Raw genomic sequence first — 15,359 nt, forward strand, 5'->3', positions numbered from 1 at the left:
TGCCACTTTTATTTACCATCCTGTCCTAACTGTTCCTCTCTGTATGTACTGAGCTGTCGCTGTCGGTCTGTGCTCCATATATATAGATGTTTCCATCTGTGGTCAGGTAGTCTCTTTCCCTGCCTGTTCTGCCATTGAGATCTCCCATGATAAGGACTTTGCCCAGGGTTTGATAGTGGGCGGCTTCCCTTTGCAGTATCTCAGGGCCGGTTCAGAGATTTCCCTGTATCCAGTGGGTGCCAGGGACTCGCTCTCTGCCTTAGTCCATGTTTCTAGAAGGATTTGAATGTCGATGTTTCTCAAACTCTGGGTGAAGTCTTGATCATTTACTTTACATCCAAAGGCTGACGTGTTCAAACCTTGGATGTTCCAGCTGCTGATTATAAAGGATGTCATAATGGGTCCTTATACCTTGTAATGAGCGGGTTTCATAGGACGAGCTGGGGGTCTGACTGGTTTTGGTATGATAGATAAGGCTTAAATGTTCTACATAACGTTCTGAGCAGGTTTTTTTTTATCTTGTCTAGGTCTCTGCTCTGTATTTCTCTGTGTGAGGCGGGTGGTTTACTCCATGGTTTTTGCCTTTGGTTGCCCACATTGGGGTACAGGGCCTTGTTTCCTGTTTGTGGTGTGGCATTTGATACTTGAGGTTTTTGTGCTGTCGGTGGACTTTCCCTGTTGTCTCCAAATTGGTCTGTGTCGGGTCTATGCCGGGGGCGTTCTGTTTAATACAATGTCCTTAATTTCTTTGGCCAGGAGGTTGACTCCTTGCTTATTGAGGTGTTTGCTGTCATATAGATGAAAGCAGTTGATGGCGGGGTGTTGTGCCAGGGTGACATTTGGCACAGAGCTGATCTTAGCTGCTAGTTCAGTGTTAATGGTTTGGATGGTATTGTTGGGCACATTCTTTCTGGGCCTCAGGGATGACACTATTATTTTACTGGTTGGGAAATTCTGTTGTGCAGTTTTAGCCAGCTGGATCAGCTGTTCTGCGATCTGCTGCTGATGGTCTTGAAGGTTGTTTGTACCCGTATGTATGATGATATTGGTTGGGTTGGTGAAGTGTGGATCGTTGATAACTGCTGTGACTTGTTCGATCGTCGCACAATACATTTTTTTAACCCTTTCTTTTGGGAAAAGCCACCTCATGTTCAGGTATTTCCCATTGGAGTCTATGATTAGTACTGTGTCCAGACATTGGGGCTTACAGGCCACTTGCTGTTTGGTGAAGGTTTCCTGGGTTCTCTTCGGTCCTGTTACTAGGTCTTCATGTTGGTTTGTGCTTGGGGTTCTAATAATCATTGGCTCTGTCTCCGCGTGTAGCAATCCGCTATTGGTTGGTGTGGTTATATTAATTTCTGGTGTTAATGTGTTACGGATCTTTGGTATAAAGTTCTGGATGCTGGTTGTCATTGTGTCTGTGCTCTTCCCTGACCCCCCTTCCTGATTCTGTATCTGTGTCTTTAGATCTGTTATCTCTTGTAACTTTCTATTTTCTTGTTGTATGGCATGCAGTTTACATTGCATTTCTCCCAGAACTGCTGTAAATTCACATTTCAGTTTGTTTATTTCATTAAGTGCTTTGTCATTTGCATTTTTGTCACTTCGGTTTCTTTGAAGTTCTTCCTTGAATTGAACACGAAGTCTCTTTCTCTGAGAGTGCTGGGTGTTTGGTGGGTAGCATCCTCACCTAAAGCCTCAGGGGGATCTTTGGGGGTTGTCTCTGGTTTTTCTTCTGACTTGTATTTTTGGGCCAGGTTTTTGATATGAGAAAAGGTTCTTTCAAACTCTGTTAAGTTGTCCTCATTACCTTGTATCATGATGGTGCCGGTGTTGTACAGATTTATGGTGAGTACAGTGTCTTCCTCATCCCCTGTTTCCTTTACCCTGATCTGTCGGCCCCTGTTGATGCTGCACTGTGATGCGTTAATATAATTTCTGTGTGCCAGGCAGACGGCTTTTCAGTGAAGAACACTATGTCTGTTTTCTTCCTCTGTGGCTCCTTATATGTGAAATCAGTATAGAGGGTCTCTGGACTTATGGTGGCATCTTTTATAGCTTTCCTTGCTTCAGTGCTCCTCAGCCCTTCTGAGTATGTTATCTCAGGGATGTCTGACCCCCTGCTGGCTGAGGCTTGTGTCTTTGACTCATCTACATTGCTGGACATTCCTTGTTCCAAATTGTGGTTTTCCATTTCTTAAATGATATCCTTATTTCTATGAAACTTGGTCTCATGCACGCAGGAGTTCCAACACTGCTGGATTTGTTGCGACTCACGCAGTGATTCTACTCACTTTTATGGATTCACTGCTACTCTGCTGTCCTGGCAGCAACACGATGTGTGATCAGTGTCACTGTGTAGCAGTACCCTTATAGGGGGCACAACGGTGCACATCACTGCCGTGTGGGAGCACAAAGGGGCACTGTTACTGTGTGGGGCCTCAAGATAGTGCTTTTACTGTGTGGTGATCTATTTTCATCAGCTGTACAAGATGGGGCATTGTCAATATTATTATTGCGGCACTGTCTGTCACTATTGTTTTGAGGGGCAGTGCCTTGCGGCATTTTTTTGGGGGGGTAATTATAGTTATGACAAAATGATTGGCACTTTGCAGCACAGCAGGTAAAGTAATAGGGACAAATGGGATATCAGCAGGCTGGGGAGGTTGTGTAGAAGGGGAGAAGATATTGAGGGTGTTGAAAAAGGAAGGAGCCAAAAGATGCCTGGGCAGCAAACTTTGTAGACAAGTCATCTTTATGGTAGTCCGGACCAGACAGAAAAGATGGGGAACATGCATGAGATCGCGTCACCTGTAAGTCACTGGTTTAAGTATTCAGACCCTTTGCTGTGACACTTGAAATTTAGCTCTTGCTCTCTTGATCATCTATGAGACATTCCTGCACCTTGATTGGAGTCCTGTGGTAAATTCAGTTGATTGGACATGATTTGGAAATACATATCCCTGTCTTTAAGGTCTCACAGCGGACAATGCATATACAGTTGCAAGAAAAAGTATGTGAACGCTTTGGAATTATATGGATTTCTGCACAAATTGGTCATAAAATGTGATCTGATCTTCATCTAAGTCCCAACGATAGACAATCACAGTCTGCTTAAACTAATAACACACAAATAATTAAATGTTACCATGTTTTTATTGAACACACCATGTAAACATTCACAGTGAAGGTGGAAAAAGTATGTGAACCCTTGGATTTAATAACTGGTTGAACCTCCTTTGGCAGCAATAACTTCAACCAAACGTTTCCTGTAGTTGCAGATCAGACATGCACAATGGTCAGGAGTAATTCCTCTTTACAGAACTGTTTCAGTTCAGCAATATTCTTGGGATGTCTGGTGTGAATCGCTTTCTTGAGGTCATGCCACAGCATCTCAATCGGGTTGAGGTCAGGACTCTGACTGGGCCACTCCAGAATGCTTATTTTCTTCTGTTTAAGCCATTCTGTTGTTGATTTACTTCTATGCTTTGGGTCATTGTCCTGTGCAAAACCCATCTTCTGTTGAGCTTCAGCTGGTGGACAGATGGCCTTAAGTTCTCCTGCAAAATGTCTTGATAAAGTTGGGAATTAATTTTTCCTTTGATGATAGCAATCCGTCCAGGCCCTGACGCAGCAAAGCAGCCCCAAACCATGATGCCCCCACCACCATACTTCACAGTTGGGATGAGGTTTTGATGTTGGTGTGCTGTGCCTCTTTTTCTCCACACATAGTGTTGTGTGTTTCTTCCAAACAACTCAACTTTGGTTTCATCTGTCCACAGAATATTTTGCCACTACTGCGGTGGAACATCCAGGTGCTCTTGTGCAAACGGTAAACGTACAGCAATGTTTTTTTTGGACAGCAGTGGCTTCCTCTGTGGTATCCTCCTATGAAATCCATTCTTGTTTAGTGTTTTACGTATCGTAGATTCGCTAACAGGGATATTAGCATATGCCAGAGATTTTTGTAAGTCTTTAGCTGACACTCTAGGATTCTTCTTCACCTCATTGAACAGTCTGCGCTGTGCTCTTGCAGTCATCTTTACAGGACGGCCACTCCTAGGGAGAGTAGCAGCAGTTCTGAACTTTCTCCATTTATAGACAATTTGTCTTACCGTGGACTGATGAACAGCAAGGCTTTTGGAGATACTTTTTTAACCCTTTCCAGCTTTATGCAAGTCAACAATTCTTAATCGTAGGTCTTCTGAGAGCTCTTTTGTGTGAGGCATCATTCACATCAGGCAATGCTTCTTGTGAAAAGCAAACCCAGAACTGGTGTGCGTTTTTTTTATCGGGCAGGGCAGCTGTAACCAACACCTCCAATCTCATCTCATTGATTGAACTTCAGTTGGTTGACACCTCACTCCAATTAGCTCTTGGAGATGTCATTAGTCTTGGGGTTCACATACTTTTTCCACCTGCACTGTGAATGTTTACATGGTGTGTTCAATAAAAACATGGTAACATTTAATTATTTTTGTGTTATTAGTTTAAGCAGACTGTGATTGTCTATTGTTGTGACTAATGATGAAGATCAGATCACATTTTATGACCAATTTGTGCAGAAATCCATATCATTCCAAAGGTTTCACATACTTTTTCTTGCGACTGTAACCAAAAAGACTGGAGGCTGTAATCGATGCCAAAGATGCTTCCACTGAGTCCTCAGTAAGGATGCATTTACACTGTGTCATTTAGCGAACCACAAAAAGACCAGGCAGGATGCTGATGGTATGGCTGTGGCCTGTGTCTCACTTCATCATCACCCTCCGTAATATCTTAATTTGGAGGCGGACAGAACATGGCAGCTGGCACTGGCCACCACAGAGAGGCAGTATTTTATGCTTCTGAGGCAGTATTTTGTGCTGCACTGTGGTATCTGGTTCTGCTGGGGCAGTATATTATGCTGCACTGTGGTATCTGGTTCTGCTGTGGCAGTATATTGTGCTGAACTGTGGTATTTGGTTCTGCTGGGGCAGTATATTGTGCAGCACTGTGGTATCTGGTTCTGCTGGGGCAGTATATTGTGCTGCACTGTGGTATTTGGTTCTGCTGGGGCAGTATATTGTGCTGCACAGTGGTATTTGGTTCTGCTGGGGCAGTATATTGTGCTGCACTGTGGTATTTAGTTCTGCTGGGGCAGTATATTGTGCTGCACTGTGGTATTTGTTTCTGCTGGGGCAGTGTATTGTGCTGCACTGTGGTATTTGGTTCTGCTGGGGCAATATATTGTGTTGCACTGTGGTATTTGGTTCTGCTGGAGCAGTATATTGTGCTGCACTGTGGTATTTAGTTCTGCTAGGGCAGTATAGACTGTAGGTATCTAGGGATTAACCCCCCATGGGGAAAGGGCACACAGTCAGGCCTCCTAGAAACCATCAACCTTTAAATAAGAGACTGACAAACGTATTCCTTTTAATGCTGGGTGATGATCGGCCACAGCTTTCTTTATTTAACCATAACATCATAACTGTCAATGGCGCAGTATGCCAGCCGCTGGACTCCCAGCGGGCAAGTCTGCCATGTGCCATAACCACTTCCAACTGAATCATATACCGCCAGCTGTGACTTGTATACATTTGTCATTACAATACCGATCTTTATTCATCATCCTCTTACATAATCAACTTAGCCTCCAATATACATCAACTTTAGTATTACATTTTATTTTTTTTTATAAATTTTTATCTTTATTTTTTATTTTATTTTTTATTTTATTTTTTTATGACAACGAGGAACATTGGACACAGTCCAACCACCACCCCCACTTCACAGGGAGGGCGGGAGGGAACCAGCTCGTCCACCGCCAGGAGGAAGTAAAGGGGGGAAGAACAAGCATATATATAACCCCCCAGCACCGCCCCTTCCTCTGATGAAACCCAGAAAGGTTTCCAACTTAACCCCTTCCACACTATAACCTCCAACATGTCCAGACTCCAATACTCGCCCTGACCCTTACACATCTGGGGGCAAAAGGGGTAGGGGAGGACCCCCAGTCTCTAATCACCCTCCCTATGCTGTCGGGTGCTTGCCAGACTGTAGGTATCTAGGGATTAACCCCCCATGGGGAAAGGGCACACAGTCAGGCCTCCTAGAAACCATCAACCTTTAAATAAGAGACTGACAACCGTATTCCTTTTAATGCTGGGTGATGATCGGCCACAGCTTTCTTTATTTAACCATAACATCATAACTGTCAATGGCGCAGTATGCCGGCCGCTGGACTCCCAGCGGGCAAGTCTGCCATGTGCCATAACCACTTCCAACTGAATTATATACCGCCACGGAGGAGACTCGTGCCTACACGGGGCTCCGACCACCACCCAGCAAAAACAAGGCCTGTTCAATGCCATCCTGAATGCCCGACAGGAATATATCTAGCCCTATATCATTAAGATGAACGCCGTCCGGCCTCATCAACGCCCGGTTGTCACCTTCAAGCTGCCTGTGACGAACCACTACCGAACCCCTAGAACGCACAAACCGGGAGATCCGAGCATTCACCGTCCGCCTGTCTTTTTCCAAAGCCTCACCATCCCGTGCCCCGTGCCAAACTACCCTCGGAACGATCTCCGACCACACTAACACCATCTCCCTAAAGAATGACGGAAAACGCTCCACATCCGAACGCATAAGCATTAACAACTCCCCCACCCTCAAGTGGCACAGGTCGTTACCACCGGCGTGAATCACCAAGATTACCGGGCCTACCGAACGCGTACCAATCTCCACCACCTCCGTAAGCAACTGCGACCACCTCAGGCCCCGAACACCTCTCCACAAGACATCAATATTCCTGAATCCAAGATTGCGCCCGCCAGGCCGTCCTTCAGCCCGCTGTGCAGCCCAGAATACGTAGGAGTGACCAACTATCCAAACAGTCGGACGCTCAGCACCTGAAAAGACAATGCTGTTAGAACATTCCACCAACACAAACAATCATGACCCGTAACACGAATAATAACACATACTTCCTGCACAACAACACCGAAGTACCATTACAACGACATCCGTTATGTACATCAATTAAACTTCAAAGCAGTAATTCCGGACGAACATAGCGCGCAAAGCATGCAGAACGCCAGCGACCAATTATTATTATTATTAGTATTTATTATTTAAGCGCCATTCATTCCATAGCGCTGTACATATGATAAGCGGTGCACATACATAACACAGACAATTGTACTAATCATAAACAAGATGAGTTACAAACTGGTACAGAAGGAGAGAGGGCCCTGCACGTGAGGGCTTACAATCTACATGGTATGGGAGAAGGACACAGTAGGTGCGGGTTGAGTTGGTCATGGCGGTATAGAGGCAGCAGGGTCATTGGTTGTAGGCTTATCTGAAGAGGTGGGTTTTCAGGTTTCTTTTGAAGGATTCCACTGTAGGTGAGAGTCTGATATGTTGGAGTAGCGAGTTCCAGAGTATGGGTGATGCACGGGAGAAATCTTTGAGTCGATTGTGGGAAGAGGCGATAAGAGGAGAGGAGAGAAGGAGGTCTTGTGAGGATTGGAGAGTGCGTGTGGGGATGTATCGGGAAAGTAGCTCAGAGATGTAGGGAGGGGACAGGTTATGGGCAGCCTTGTATGTGTTTGTCAGTACTTTGAAGTGCATTCGTTGGGCAATGGGGAGCCAGTGAAGGGATTGGCAGAGGGGAGAGGCAGAGGAGTAATAAGGTGAGAGGTGGATTAGTTGGGCAGCGGAGTTGAGGATAGATTGGAGGGGTGCGAGGGTGCTAGATGGAAGGCCACAGAGGAGAATGTTGCAGTAGTCTAGGCGGGAGATAATGAGGGCATGTACGAGCATTTTCGCAGATTCGAAGTTAAGGAAAGTGCGGATGCGGAGATGTTTTTGAGTTGGAGGCGGCAGGTGGTGGAAAGGGCTTGGATGTGCGGTCGGAAGGAAAGGGCAGAATCTAAGGTCACTCCAAGGCAGCGGGCTTTTTTGACTGGGGATAATGTGCATCCATTGATCGTGATAGATAGGTCTGTTGGGGGGGTTGAACAAGATGGGGGAAAGATTATGAATTCTGTCTTATCCATGTTAAGTTTAAGAAAGCGAGAGGCGAAGAAGGATGATATAGAAGATAGACATTGTGGGATTCTTGATAGTAAGGTGGTGATGTCTGGACCAGAAAGGTAGATTTGTGTGTCATCAGCATAGGAGTGATACTGAAAGCCATGGGACTCTATGAGCTGTCCCAGGCCAAAAGTGTAGATTGAGAAGAGCAGGGGTCCTAGGACAGAGCCTTGCGGGACACCAACAGAGAGGGCATGAGACGAGGAGGTGGTGCGGGAGTGGGAGACGCTAAACGTCCGGTCTGTGAGGTATGATGTGATCCAGGAGAGAGCCAGGTCAGTGATGCCAAGAGATGAGAGAGTTTGCAACAGAAGGGTGTGGTCAACAGTGTCGAAGGCAGAGGACAGGTCAAGGAGAAGGAGGACAGAGTATTGTTTCTTGGTTTTGGCTGTCAGTAGGTCATTGGTGACTTTGGTAAGGGCAGTCTCGGTCGAGTGGTGGGTTCGGAAGTCGGATTGTAGGCGGTCAAAGAGGGAGCAAGAAGAGAGGTGGGAGGACAGTTCAGAATGGACATGTTGTTCAAGTAGCTTTGAGGCATACGGAAGAAGTGATATGGGGCGATAACTGGACAAGGAAGATGGGTCAAGTGAAGGCTTTTTGAGGATGGGTGTAATGGTAGCATGTTTAAAAGCAGAGGGGAAGACACCAGAGTTTAGTGATAGATTGAAGAGATGAGTTAGGACTGGGATAAACACTGGGGTGAGGTTAGGGATGAGGTGGGATGGGATTGGGTCAAGTGCACAGGTGGTGAGATGTGATCTGGAGAGTAGAGTGGAGAGTTTTTCTTCTGTAATGGTGGAGAAGCAGGTTTTAGGGGGAGAGGACCGAGCAGTTGTGTAGACGGTCTGTGGGGACTGTGTAGTAAAGCTTTCTCTGATGTGGACTATCTTTTGTTTGAAATATTTGGCAAAGTCCTCAGCTGAGAAGAGAGGAGAGGGTGGGGGCGCTGGGGGGCGGAGAAGGGAGTTAAAAGTGCTAAAAAGTTGTTTAGGGCTGTGTGACAGGGAAGATATGAGAGATGAGAAGTAGGCCTGTTTTGCATCAGCGAGTGAGGATTTGAATATGAGAAGGGATTGCTTGTATGCAGTGAGATGATCTATAGAAGGGGATTTTTTCCATCGTTGCTCAGCAGCCCTGGAAGCTTGTCTGAGTTTCTTGGTCAGGTTGGTGTGCCAGGGTTGTCTGTTGATTTTCCGGATTTTGTTATGTGTGAGGGGGGCAACAGTGTCCAGAGCTGTACTTATTGTGGTGTTGTATAGGGTGGTAGCAGCTTCTGGGTCTTGGAGGCAACAGATGGTAGAGAGTGGGAGAAGAGAGTCTGAAAGCAAGCGAAAGTCGAGATGTTTAAGGTTCCTGCGGGGGTGTGCTGGTGTGTGGACCGGGGGGGCTACAGAAGAGACCAGTGAAGAGAAGGTGAGTAGGTTGTGGTCGGATAGGGGGAGAGGAGAGTTAGAAAGGTTAGATAGGGAGCAAAAGCGGGTAAAGATCAGATCCAGAGTGTGACCATCTCTGTGGGTGGGAGCTGAGGACCACTGTGATAGGCCGAAGGAGGAAGCGACAGTAGTTTAGAGGCGGGCGAGTGGCAGGTGTCAATAGGGATGTTGAAGTCACCCATGATGATAGTGGGGATGTCGGCAGAAAGAAAATGTAGTAGCCAGGTGTTGAAGTGGTCAAGAAAGATGGTGGCTGGGCCTGTCCAGTTATCGCCCCATATCACTTCTTCCGTATGCCTCAAAGCTACTTGAACAACATGTCCATTCTGAACTGTCCTCCCACTTCTCTTCTTGCTCCCTCTTTGACCCACCACTCGACCGAGACTGCCCTTACCAAAGTCACCAATGACCTACTGACAGCCAAAACCAAGAAACAATACTCTGTCCTCCTTCTCCTTGACCTGTCCTCTGCCTTCAACACTGTTGACCACACCCTTCTGTTGCAAACTCTTTCATCTCTTGGCATCACTGACCTGGCTCTCTCCTGTATCACATCATACCTCACAGACCGGACGTTTAGCGTCTCCCACTCCTGCACCACCTCCTCGTCTCATGCCCTCTCTGTTGGTGTCCCGCAAGGCTCTGTCCTAGGACCCCTGCTCTTCTCAATCTACACTTTTGGCCTGGGACAGCTCATAGAGTCCCATGGCTTTCAGTATCACTCCTATGCTGATGACACACAAATCTACCTTTCTGGTCCAGACATCACCACCTTACTATCAAGAATCCCACAATGTCTATCTTCTATACCATCCTTCTTCGCCTCTCGCTTTCTTAAATTTAACATGGATAAGACAGAATTCATAATCTTTCCCCCATCTTGTTCAACCCCCCCAACAGACCTATCTATCACGATCAATGGCTGCACATTATCCCCAGTCAAAAAAGCCTGCTGCCTTGGAGTGACCTTAGATTCTGCCCTTTCCTTCCGACCGCACATCCAAGCCCTTTCCACCACCTGCCACCTCCAACTCAAAAACATCTCCCGCATCCGCGCTTTCCTTAACTTCGAATCTGCGAAAATGCTCGTACATGCCCTCATTATCTCCCGCCTAGACTACTGCAACATTCTCCTCTGTGGCCTTCCATCTAGCACCCTCGCACCCCTCCAATCTATCCTCAACTCTGCTGCCCGACTAATCCACCTCTCACCTTATTACTCCTCTGCCTCTCCCCTCTGCCAATCCCTTCACTGGATCCTCACAAGACCTCCTTCTCTCCTCTCCTATTATCGCCTCTTCCCACAATCGACTCCAAGATTTCTCCTGTGCATCCCCCATACTCTGGAACTCTCTACCCCAACATATCAGACTCTCACCTACAGTGGAATCCTTCAAAAGAAACCTGAAAACTCACCTCTTCAGACAAGCCTACAACCAATGACCCTGCTGCCTCTATACCGCCATGACCAACTCAACCCGCACCTACTGTGTCCTTCTCCCATACCATGTAGATTGTAAGCCCTCACGGGCAGGGCCCTCTCTCCTTCTGTACCAGTTTGTAACTCATCTTGTTTATGATTAGTACAATTGTCTGTGTTATGTATGTGCACCGCTTATCATATGTACAGCGCTATGGAATAAATGGCGCTTAAATAATAAATAATAATAATAAATGTCAATATTTTCATGAAACTATAGCGTGGGCCCCTAGAGTCACTTCTACCGCCCCATCGTCGTGTTGATTGACAGGGCCAGCCGCGATCTCCTCCTCCGGCCGGCCCTGTCAGCATTTTAAAAATCGCGCGCCTCTGTTCATTCGGCGCAGGCGCTCTGAGATGAGGAGGCTCGTCTCCTCAGAACTCCCTCAGTGCGCCTGCGCCGATGACGTCTTCTCTTTCGGTGATGTCATCGGCGCAGGCGCACTGAGGGAGTTCTGAGGAGACGAGCCTCCTCATCTCAGAGCGCCTGCGCCGAATGAACAGAGGCGCGTGATTTTTAAAATGCTGACAGGGCCGGCCGGAGGAGGAGATCGCGGCTGGCCCTGTCAATCAACACGACGAGGGGGCGTTTTTTTGCGGCGGCTACCAGCAAGTAGACGCCCTACTTGCTGGTAGAGACCTGATTTACATATTATGAAACTTCGTTTTTATAAGAAACGGCTGAATGAAAGTAAGTAATACCATTATATTTTCATATATCGCACTATAAGGAATGTAACTAGCCCAAAAAAAAAAGAAAGACTATAGTGGGGTGACAGAAGCCCTTTCAGGGAGTAGTTTCCACTGGCTGGGACGAGGAGACTGGCCAAAGTTAAGGGAATGCTAATTGGAGCAAAGTACAGACATATTCTTAAAGTGGTTGTCTTAATTAAGCATATACCATTTATCATGTAGAGGAAGTTAATACAAGCCACTTACTAATGTATTTTGATTGTCCATATTGCCTCCTTTGTTAGCCTGATTCATTTTTCTATCACATTATACCCTGCTCATTTCCACCGTTAGGCCCACCCTGCAATCCATCAGTGGTGGCCGTGCTTGCACACAATAGGGAAAAAAAACTAGCCTATGTGAGCTCCCATGGTCCCAGACACCAGAGAGGCCGTCGCCTTTTCCTATAGTATGCAAGCACGACCACCACTGATAAATTGCAGGGTGGTCGCAACCATAGAAACAAGCATTGTATAATGTGATGGAAAATTAAGCCAGCAAATGGAGCAATATAGACAATCACAACACATTAGTAAGTGCCTTGTATTAACTTTCTCTTCTTGTTAAATGCCACTTGATGAAGAGAGACAATCCCTTTAACCACCTCCGGACCGCCTAACGCAGATCTGCGGTCCGGAGGTGGCAGCTCTGCGCAGAGTCACGCATATATGCGTCATCTTGCGAGAGCCTTGATTTCCTGTGAACGCGCGCACACAGGCCCGCACGCTCACAGGAACGGAAGGTAAGCGAGTGGATCTCCAGCTTGCCAGCGGCGATCGCTCGCTGGCAGGCTGGAGATGTGATTTTTTTAACCCCTAACAGGTATATTAGACGCTGTTTTGATAACAGCGTCTAATATACCTGCTACCTTGTCCTCTGGTGGTCCCTTTTGTTTGGATCGACCACCAGAGGACACAGGCAGCTCAGTAAAGTAGCACCAAACACCACTACACTACACTACACCCCCCCCTGTCACTTATTAACCCTTTATGAACCACTGATCACCCCTGATCACCCCATGTAGACTCCCTGATCACCCCCCTGTCATTGATCACCCCCCTGTAAGGCTCCATTCAGAGGTCCGTATGATTTTTACGGATCCACGGATACATGGATCGGATCTGCAAAACACATACGGACGTCTGAATGGAGCCTTACAGGTGGGTGATCAATGACAAGGGGGTGATCACGCATATAGACTTCCTGATCACTTCCCTGTCATTGATCACCCCCCTGTCATTGATCACCCCCCTGTAAGGCTCCATTCAGACGTCCATATGATTTTTACGGATCCACTGATACATGGATCGGATCCGCAAAACACATGCGGACGTCTGAATGGAGCCTTACAGGGGGGGTGATCAATGACAGAGGGGTGATCACCCATATAGACTCCCTGATCACCTCCGTCATTGATCACCCCCCTGTAAGGCTCCATTCAGACGTCCGTATGATTTTTACGGATCCACTGATACATAGATCGGATCCGCAAAACACATGCGGACGTCTGAATGGAGCCTTACAGGGGGGTGATCAATGACAGAGGGGTGATCACCCATATAGACTCCCTGATCACCTCCGTCATTGATCACCACCCTGTAAGGCTCCATTTAGACGTCCGTATGATTTTTACGGATCCACTGATACATGGATCGGATCCGCAAAACACATGCGGACGTCTAAATGGAGCCTTACAGGGGGGTGATCACCCATATAGACTCCCTGATCACCCCCCTGTCATTGATCACCCCCCTGTAAGGCTCCATTCAGAGGTCCGCATGTGTTTTGCAGATCCGATTCATGTATCCGTGGATCCGTAAAAAATAATACGGACGTCTGAATGGAGCCTTACAGGGGGGTGATCACCCATATAGACTCCCTGATCACCCCCTGTCATTGATCACCCCCCTGTAAGGCTCCATTCAGACGTCCGTATGCGTTTTGCGTATCCGATCCAGGTATCTGTGGATCCGTAAAAAATCATACGGACGTCTGAATGGAGCCTTACAGGGGGGTGATCACCCATATAGACTCCCTGATCACCCCCCTGTCATTGATCACCCCCCTGTAAGGCTCCATTCAGACGTCCGTATGCATTTTGCGGATCTAATCCATGTATCCGTGGATCCGTAAAAAATCATACGGACGTCTGAATGGAGCCTTACAGGGGGGTGATCAATGACAGGGGGGTGATCACCCCATATACACTACGTGCAGAATTATTAGGCAAATGAGTATTTTGACCACATCATCCTCTTTATGCATGTTGTCTTACTCCAAGCTGTATAGGCTTGAAAGCCTACTACCAATTAAGCATATTAGGTGATGTGCATCTCTGTAATGAGAAGGGGTGTGGTCTAATGACATCAACACCCTATATCAGGTGTGCATAATTATTAGGCAACTTCCTTTCCTTTGGCAAAATGGGTCAAAAGAAGGACTTGAAAGACTCAGAAAAGTCAAAAATAGTGAGATATCTTGCAGAGGGATGCAGCACTCTTAAAATTGCAAAGCTTCTGAAGCGTGATCATCGAACAATCAAGCGTTTCATTCAAAATAGTCAACAGGGTCGCAAGAAGCGTGTGGAAAAACCAAGGCGCAAAATAACTGCCCATGAACTGAGAAAAGTCAAGCGTGCAGCTGCCAAGATGCCACTTGCCACCAGTTTGGCCATATTTCAGAGCTGCAACATCACTGGAGTGCCCAAAAGCACAAGGTGTGCAATACTCAGAGACATGGCCAAGGTAAGAAAGGCTGAAAGACGACCACCACTGAACAAGACACACAAGCTGAAACGTCAAGACTGGGCCAAGAAATATCTCAAGACTGATTTTTCTAAGGTTTTATGGACTGATGAAATGAGAGTGAGTCTTGATGGGCCAGATGGCTGGATTTGGTAAAGGGCAGAGAGCTCCAGTCCGACTCAGACGCCAGCAAGGTGGAGGTGGAGTACTGGTTTGGGCTGGTATCATCAAAGATGAGCTTGTGGGGCCTTTTTGGGTTGAGGATGGAGTCAAGCTCAACTCCCAGTCCTACTGCCAGTTTCTGGAAGACACCTTCTTCAAGCAGTGGTACAGGAAGAAGTCTGCAAGGTAAGAAAAACATGATTTTCATGCAGGACAATGCTCCATCACACGCGTCCAAGTACTCCACAACGTGGCTGGCAAGAAAGGGTATAAAGAAGAAAATCTAATGACATGGCCTCCTTGTTCACCTGATCTGAACCCCATTGAGAACCTGGGGTCCATCATCAAATGTGAGATTTACAAGGAGGGAAAACAGTACACCTCTCTGAACAGTGTCTGGGAGGCTGTGGTTGCTGCTGCACGCAATGTTGATGGTGAACAGATCAAAACACTGACAGAATCCATGGATGGCAGGCTTTTGAGTGTCCTTGCAAAGAAAGGTGGCTATATTGGTCACTGATTTGTTTTTGTTTTGTTTTTGAAATGTCAGAAATGTATATTTGTGAATGTTGAGATGTTATATTGGTTTCACTGGTAAAAATAAATAATTGAAATGGGTATATATTTGTTTTTTGTTAAGTTGCCTAATAATTATGTACAGTAATAGTCACCTGCACACACAGATATCCCCCTAAATAGCTAAAACTAAAAACAAACTAAAAA

At 46.6% G+C, this 15,359-nt stretch overlaps 1 protein-coding gene across 1 annotated transcript in view; it reads left to right on the plus strand.

Moving 5' to 3' along the window:
* The first annotated feature begins 1,832 nt into the window (after positions 1-1,832).
* LOC122942627 (protein kinase C delta type-like) overlaps positions 1,833-15,359 on the plus strand; it is a 28,640-nt gene continuing 15,113 nt past the window's right edge. Inside the window, exon 1 of the mRNA XM_044300337.1 lies at positions 1,833-1,848. The gene's annotated coding sequence lies outside the window, so the exon portion shown is untranslated. The remainder of the gene's footprint in view (positions 1,849-15,359) is intronic.

This window comes from Bufo gargarizans, chromosome 6 (assembly GCF_014858855.1).
Source record: "Bufo gargarizans isolate SCDJY-AF-19 chromosome 6, ASM1485885v1, whole genome shotgun sequence".
Lineage (NCBI taxonomy): Eukaryota > Metazoa > Chordata > Amphibia > Anura > Bufonidae > Bufo > Bufo gargarizans.